Raw genomic sequence first — 7,536 nt, forward strand, 5'->3', positions numbered from 1 at the left:
AATAAGTAAATCAATTAATGAATGCATGAATTTAAACAGCAATACATAGATTTGGGAAGAAATGCTCATGAAATGAAGAATGAACACAAAAGGATAGCAAACACGTCGCCTCGACAGGTAAATAACGTTTGCTAGGCTTTTTTGGCCAAGCAGCACACAAGGGGTTAACAAGAATCCAAAATGAAATCAAGCAGGCAGGAAAGCAGCTCGTCGCTCAGGATTTCTTCCAGAAACAAGCTGCTGCAGCTCATTTCGGCTTCTGGTTGTTGTATGGATGAGGAGGATTATTCTGTTTTTGTCACACAGCAAAAGAGAGGGGTGCACCGGTCCTGGAGGTACTGCAATACCAGGTCAATGCGTGGAGTGGACAGAGCAAGCTCTTCTTCCATCTCCCTGTTTCAAAAATCCATTTAATATATGGCACCCAGATAGGGCGCGTATCAGATATTAAACTGATAAGAACAGATACTACACTTGATCTTAGCCAAAAGGCCGAGAAGCGATAACGCAACGCTCTTGTCTGGGACGCCGCACGCTCAGAGCACTCCCTCTGCCTCGGGGAGACAGGGCACTCACTCCAATGCTAACCACAAATCACACCATTGCAAATTCTAAAGCAGCAGCAAATAACAACACATGGCAGGCTGCTAGGCCAGGCAAAAAACACAACTAGATATAACCACAAAATAATATGCTTTAGGAGAAAAAGCAGCAGCGGCGACGACCAGGAACCTGCTGCTGCTGCTGCCTCCTGACTACTGGACAGAGAGCTGCTCTCCAATTTGCATGGCTCCGCCTCCTCCACCCTCCCCCGAAAACGGCCCCCCTCCTTCCCCCCGCCATCGTCGGAGCTACACTCCGCAGACACACAGAAAGGCGTGAAAGCCACCGGGCGGGCTGGCAGATCAGGCTGATTGCACCTAGTAGCTGCTACTGCTACTGGATCTTGTGGGGGACTAGCTGCCTGCCTGTCTCACTCGCTAGCTAGCTAGCTAGCTAGCAGGCTCAAGTCTTTTTTTAAAAACTTCCCTGTCCAGGCACCAGGGGGGAGAAAGAAGCACAAAGACAACATTGACAGCTCCAAAGACTTTTATTGTCTGCCAAGAAGGAGTGATAGATAGATAGATAGATAGATAGATAGATAGATAGATAGATAGATAGAAAGAAAGAAAGAAAGAAAGAAAGAAAGAAAGAAAGAAAGAAAGACATAATTAGTAAACACATCCATAAATCAAGAAATGGACACATCTAAATACATACAAAATAAGGAACCACAGAAATAAATAAATAAATAAATAAGTAAATAAATAAGTAAATCAATTAATGAATGCATGAATTTAAACAGCAATACATAGATTTGGGAAGAAATGCTCATGAAATGAAGAATGAACACAAAAGGATAGCAAACACGTCGCCTCGACAGGTAAATAACGTTTGCTAGGCTTTTTTGGCCAAGCAGCACACAAGGGGTTAACAAGAATCCAAAATGAAATCAAGCAGGCAGGAAAGCAGCTCGTCGCTCAGGATTTCTTCCAGAAACAAGCTGCTGCAGCTCATTTCGGCTTCTGGTTGTTGTATGGATGAGGAGGATTATTCTGTTTTTGTCACACAGCAAAAGAGAGGGGTGCACCGGTCCTGGAGGTACTGCAATACCAGGTCAATGCGTGGAGTGGACAGAGCAAGCTCTTCTTCCATCTCCCTGTTTCAAAAATCCATTTAATATATGGCACCCAGATAGGGCGCGTATCAGATATTAAACTGATAAGAACAGATACTACACTTGATCTTAGCCAAAAGGCCGAGAAGCGATAACGCAACGCTCTTGTCTGGGACGCCGCACGCTCAGAGCACTCCCTCTGCCTCGGGGAGACAGGGCACTCACTCCAATGCTAACCACAAATCACACCATTGCAAATTCTAAAGCAGCAGCAAATAACAACACATGGCAGGCTGCTAGGCCAGGCAAAAAACACAACTAGATATAACCACAAAATAATATGCTTTAGGAGAAAAAGCAGCAGCGGCGACGACCAGGAACCTGCTGCTGCTGCTGCTGCCTCCTGACTACTGGACAGAGAGCTGCTCTCCAATTTGCATGGCTCCGCCTCCTCCACCCTCCCCCGAAAACGGCCCCCCTCCTTCCCCCCGCCATCGTCGGAGCTACACTCCGCAGACACACAGAAAGGCGTGAAAGCCACCGGGCGGGCTGGCAGATCAGGCTGATTGCACCTAGTAGCTGCTACTGCTACTGGATCTTGTGGGGGGGCTAGCTGCCTGCCTGTCTCACTCGCTAGCTAGCAGGCTCAAGTCTTTTTTTAAAAACTTCCCTGTCCAGGCACCAGGGGGGAGAAAGAAGCACAAAGACAACATTGACAGCTCCAAAGACTTTTATTGTCTGCCAAGAAGGAGTGATAGATAGATAGATAGATAGATAGATAGATAGATAGAAAGAAAGAAAGAAAGAAAGAAAGAAAGAAAGAAAGAAAGAAAGACATAATTAGTAAACACATCCATAAATCAAGAAATGGACACATCTAAATACATACAAAATAAGGAACCACAGAAATAAATAAATAAATAAATAAGTAAATAAATAAGTAAATCAATTAATGAATGCATGAATTTAAACAGCAATACATAGATTTGGGAAGAAATGCTCATGAAATGAAGAATGAACACAAAAGGATAGCAAACACGTCGCCTCGACAGGTAAATAACGTTTGCTAGGCTTTTTTGGCCAAGCAGCACACAAGGGGTTAACAAGAATCCAAAATGAAATCAAGCAGGCAGGAAAGCAGCTCGTCGCTCAGGATTTCTTCCAGAAACAAGCTGCTGCAGCTCATTTCGGCTTCTGGTTGTTGTATGGATGAGGAGGATTATTCTGTTTTTGTCACACAGCAAAAGAGAGGGGTGCACCGGTCCTGGAGGTACTGCAATACCAGGTCAATGCGTGGAGTGGACAGAGCAAGCTCTTCTTCCATCTCCCTGTTTCAAAAATCCATTTAATATATGGCACCCAGATAGGGCGCGTATCAGATATTAAACTGATAAGAACAGATACTACACTTGATCTTAGCCAAAAGGCCGAGAAGCGATAACGCAACGCTCTTGTCTGGGACGCCGCACGCTCAGAGCACTCCCTCTGCCTCGGGGAGACAGGGCACTCACTCCAATGCTAACCACAAATCACACCATTGCAAATTCTAAAGCAGCAGCAAATAACAACACATGGCAGGCTGCTAGGCCAGGCAAAAAACACAACTAGATATAACCACAAAATAATATGCTTTAGGAGAAAAAGCAGCAGCGGCGACGACCAGGAACCTGCTGCTGCTGCTGCCTCCTGACTACTGGACAGAGAGCTGCTCTCCAATTTGCATGGCTCCGCCTCCTCCACCCTCCCCCGAAAACGGCCCCCCTCCTTCCCCCCGCCATCGTCGGAGCTACACTCCGCAGACACACAGAAAGGCGTGAAAGCCACCGGGCGGGCTGGCAGATCAGGCTGATTGCACCTAGTAGCTGCTACTGCTACTGGATCTTGTGGGGGACTAGCTGCCTGCCTGTCTCACTCGCTAGCTAGCTAGCTAGCTAGCAGGCTCAAGTCTTTTTTTAAAAACTTCCCTGTCCAGGCACCAGGGGGGAGAAAGAAGCACAAAGACAACATTGACAGCTCCAAAGACTTTTATTGTCTGCCAAGAAGGAGTGATAGATAGATAGATAGATAGATAGATAGATAGATAGATAGAAAGAAAGAAAGAAAGAAAGAAAGAAAGAAAGAAAGAAAGACATAATTAGTAAACACATCCATAAATCAAGAAATGGACACATCTAAATACATACAAAATAAGGAACCACAGAAATAAATAAATAAATAAATAAGTAAATAAATAAGTAAATCAATTAATGAATGCATGAATTTAAACAGCAATACATAGATTTGGGAAGAAATGCTCATGAAATGAAGAATGAACACAAAAGGATAGCAAACACGTCGCCTCGACAGGTAAATAACGTTTGCTAGGCTTTTTTGGCCAAGCAGCACACAAGGGGTTAACAAGAATCCAAAATGAAATCAAGCAGGCAGGAAAGCAGCTCGTCGCTCAGGATTTCTTCCAGAAACAAGCTGCTGCAGCTCATTTCGGCTTCTGGTTGTTGTATGGATGAGGAGGATTATTCTGTTTTTGTCACACAGCAAAAGAGAGGGGTGCACCGGTCCTGGAGGTACTGCAATACCAGGTCAATGCGTGGAGTGGACAGAGCAAGCTCTTCTTCCATCTCCCTGTTTCAAAAATCCATTTAATATATGGCACCCAGATAGGGCGCGTATCAGATATTAAACTGATAAGAACAGATACTACACTTGATCTTAGCCAAAAGGCCGAGAAGCGATAACGCAACGCTCTTGTCTGGGACGCCGCACGCTCAGAGCACTCCCTCTGCCTCGGGGAGACAGGGCACTCACTCCAATGCTAACCACAAATCACACCATTGCAAATTCTAAAGCAGCAGCAAATAACAACACATGGCAGGCTGCTAGGCCAGGCAAAAAACACAACTAGATATAACCACAAAATAATATGCTTTAGGAGAAAAAGCAGCAGCGGCGACGACCAGGAACCTGCTGCTGCTGCTGCCTCCTGACTACTGGACAGAGAGCTGCTCTCCAATTTGCATGGCTCCGCCTCCTCCACCCTCCCCCGAAAACGGCCCCCCTCCTTCCCCCCGCCATCGTCGGAGCTACACTCCGCAGACACACAGAAAGGCGTGAAAGCCACCGGGCGGGCTGGCAGATCAGGCTGATTGCACCTAGTAGCTGCTACTGCTACTGGATCTTGTGGGGGACTAGCTGCCTGCCTGTCTCACTCGCTAGCTAGCTAGCTAGCTAGCAGGCTCAAGTCTTTTTTTAAAAACTTCCCTGTCCAGGCACCAGGGGGGAGAAAGAAGCACAAAGACAACATTGACAGCTCCAAAGACTTTTATTGTCTGCCAAGAAGGAGTGATAGATAGATAGATAGATAGATAGATAGATAGATAGATAGATGAAAGAAAGAAAGAAAGAAAGAAAGAAAGAAAGAAAGAAAGAAAGAAAGAAAGAAAGAAAGAAAGAAAGACATAATTAGTAAACACATCCATAAATCAAGAAATGGACACATCTAAATACATACAAAATAAGGAACCACAGAAATAAATAAATAAATAAATAAGTAAATAAATAAGTAAATCAATTAATGAATGCATGAATTTAAACAGCAATACATAGATTTGGGAAGAAATGCTCATGAAATGAAGAATGAACACAAAAGGATAGCAAACACGTCGCCTCGACAGGTAAATAACGTTTGCTAGGCTTTTTTGGCCAAGCAGCACACAAGGGGTTAACAAGAATCCAAAATGAAATCAAGCAGGCAGGAAAGCAGCTCGTCGCTCAGGATTTCTTCCAGAAACAAGCTGCTGCAGCTCATTTCGGCTTCTGGTTGTTGTATGGATGAGGAGGATTATTCTGTTTTTGTCACACAGCAAAAGAGAGGGGTGCACCGGTCCTGGAGGTACTGCAATACCAGGTCAATGCGTGGAGTGGACAGAGCAAGCTCTTCTTCCATCTCCCTGTTTCAAAAATCCATTTAATATATGGCACCCAGATAGGGCGCGTATCAGATATTAAACTGATAAGAACAGATACTACACTTGATCTTAGCCAAAAGGCCGAGAAGCGATAACGCAACGCTCTTGTCTGGGACGCCGCACGCTCAGAGCACTCCCTCTGCCTCGGGGAGACAGGGCACTCACTCCAATGCTAACCACAAATCACACCATTGCAAATTCTAAAGCAGCAGCAAATAACAACACATGGCAGGCTGCTAGGCCAGGCAAAAAACACAACTAGATATAACCACAAAATAATATGCTTTAGGAGAAAAAGCAGCAGCGGCGACGACCAGGAACCTGCTGCTGCTGCTGCCTCCTGACTACTGGACAGAGAGCTGCTCTCCAATTTGCATGGCTCCGCCTCCTCCACCCTCCCCCGAAAACGGCCCCCCTCCTTCCCCCCGCCATCGTCGGAGCTACACTCCGCAGACACACAGAAAGGCGTGAAAGCCACCGGGCGGGCTGGCAGATCAGGCTGATTGCACCTAGTAGCTGCTACTGCTACTGGATCTTGTGGGGGACTAGCTGCCTGCCTGTCTCACTCGCTAGCTAGCTAGCTAGCTAGCAGGCTCAAGTCTTTTTTTAAAAACTTCCCTGTCCAGGCACCAGGGGGGAGAAAGAAGCACAAAGACAACATTGACAGCTCCAAAGACTTTTATTGTCTGCCAAGAAGGAGTGATAGATAGATAGATAGATAGATAGATAGATAGATAGATGAAAGAAAGAAAGAAAGAAAGAAAGAAAGAAAGAAAGAAAGAAAGAAAGAAAGAAAGACATAATTAGTAAACACATCCATAAATCAAGAAATGGACACATCTAAATACATACAAAATAAGGAACCACAGAAATAAATAAATAAATAAATAAGTAAATAAATAAGTAAATCAATTAATGAATGCATGAATTTAAACAGCAATACATAGATTTGGGAAGAAATGCTCATGAAATGAAGAATGAACACAAAAGGATAGCAAACACGTCGCCTCGACAGGTAAATAACGTTTGCTAGGCTTTTTTGGCCAAGCAGCACACAAGGGGTTAACAAGAATCCAAAATGAAATCAAGCAGGCAGGAAAGCAGCTCGTCGCTCAGGATTTCTTCCAGAAACAAGCTGCTGCAGCTCATTTCGGCTTCTGGTTGTTGTATGGATGAGGAGGATTATTCTGTTTTTGTCACACAGCAAAAGAGAGGGGTGCACCGGTCCTGGAGGTACTGCAATACCAGGTCAATGCGTGGAGTGGACAGAGCAAGCTCTTCTTCCATCTCCCTGTTTCAAAAATCCATTTAATATATGGCACCCAGATAGGGCGCGTATCAGATATTAAACTGATAAGAACAGATTTTTTTTTTTTTTTTTTTTTTTTTTTTTTTCCAAATCCATTCAGAGTAATCAAGCTATAAGAATCAAAACATATGGAACAATCCAAAATATAGCTTAATAAGAACTCATCATCATAGATCATAGTAAAGCTAAAAAATTAAGATATTTTAAGTATTGTATTCCAAAGTTTAACATGCCACCGTTTATTAGCTTCAACAGTCCCAATATATTTAACGTCTTTAAGATAATAAATGTAAATGAAACTTAAGGCCATCTGAATACAGTCCTTAGGTAATAAAATGTCTCTTTTAAACAATAAAATATTTCGACATTTCCAAATTGCCTCTTTAAAACAATTAATAGAAATCCAAATAAATAAGATTTTTGACACATTCGTACATACAAAATCACCATATAAAACTGTCTCCATATTAAAGAAACGTAAACCCCCCAACCATTTAAAAAGAGGGCCTGTCAGCTTCCACACCTCTTGAGCAAATGAACAGTTCCAAAAGACATGAAGAGGTGTTTCATTAGCTAGGCAAGAAACTCTAGGACATTTTGCACAT

The 7,536-nt window shown here is 43.7% G+C and overlaps 5 non-coding genes and 1 pseudogene across 5 annotated transcripts; all 6 read right to left on the reverse strand.

Annotated features, from left to right (window-relative positions):
* Nucleotides 1-313: 313 nt before the first annotated feature.
* LOC128643621 (U2 spliceosomal RNA) lies at nucleotides 314-504 on the reverse strand. The gene has a single exon (XR_008399850.1). It is a non-coding gene; the product is annotated as a U2 spliceosomal RNA (small nuclear RNA).
* Nucleotides 505-1,619: 1,115 nt separating this feature from the next.
* On the reverse strand, nucleotides 1,620-1,810 carry LOC128643622 (U2 spliceosomal RNA). The gene has a single exon (XR_008399851.1). It is a non-coding gene; the product is annotated as a U2 spliceosomal RNA (small nuclear RNA).
* Nucleotides 1,811-2,905: 1,095 nt separating this feature from the next.
* Nucleotides 2,906-3,096, reverse strand: LOC128643623 (U2 spliceosomal RNA). Its single transcript, XR_008399852.1, has one exon. It is a non-coding gene; the product is annotated as a U2 spliceosomal RNA (small nuclear RNA).
* A 1,103-nt stretch (nucleotides 3,097-4,199) lies between these two features.
* Nucleotides 4,200-4,390, reverse strand: LOC128643616 (U2 spliceosomal RNA). Its single transcript, XR_008399847.1, has one exon. It is a non-coding gene; the product is annotated as a U2 spliceosomal RNA (small nuclear RNA).
* A 1,134-nt stretch (nucleotides 4,391-5,524) lies between these two features.
* LOC128643617 (U2 spliceosomal RNA) lies at nucleotides 5,525-5,715 on the reverse strand. The gene has a single exon (XR_008399848.1). It is a non-coding gene; the product is annotated as a U2 spliceosomal RNA (small nuclear RNA).
* A 1,118-nt stretch (nucleotides 5,716-6,833) lies between these two features.
* On the reverse strand, nucleotides 6,834-7,045 carry LOC128643618 (uncharacterized; annotated as a pseudogene).
* Between the last annotated feature and the right edge of the window lie 491 nt (nucleotides 7,046-7,536).

This window comes from Bombina bombina, unplaced genomic scaffold, assembly GCF_027579735.1.
Source record: "Bombina bombina isolate aBomBom1 unplaced genomic scaffold, aBomBom1.pri scaffold_1474, whole genome shotgun sequence".
NCBI lineage: Eukaryota > Metazoa > Chordata > Amphibia > Anura > Bombinatoridae > Bombina > Bombina bombina.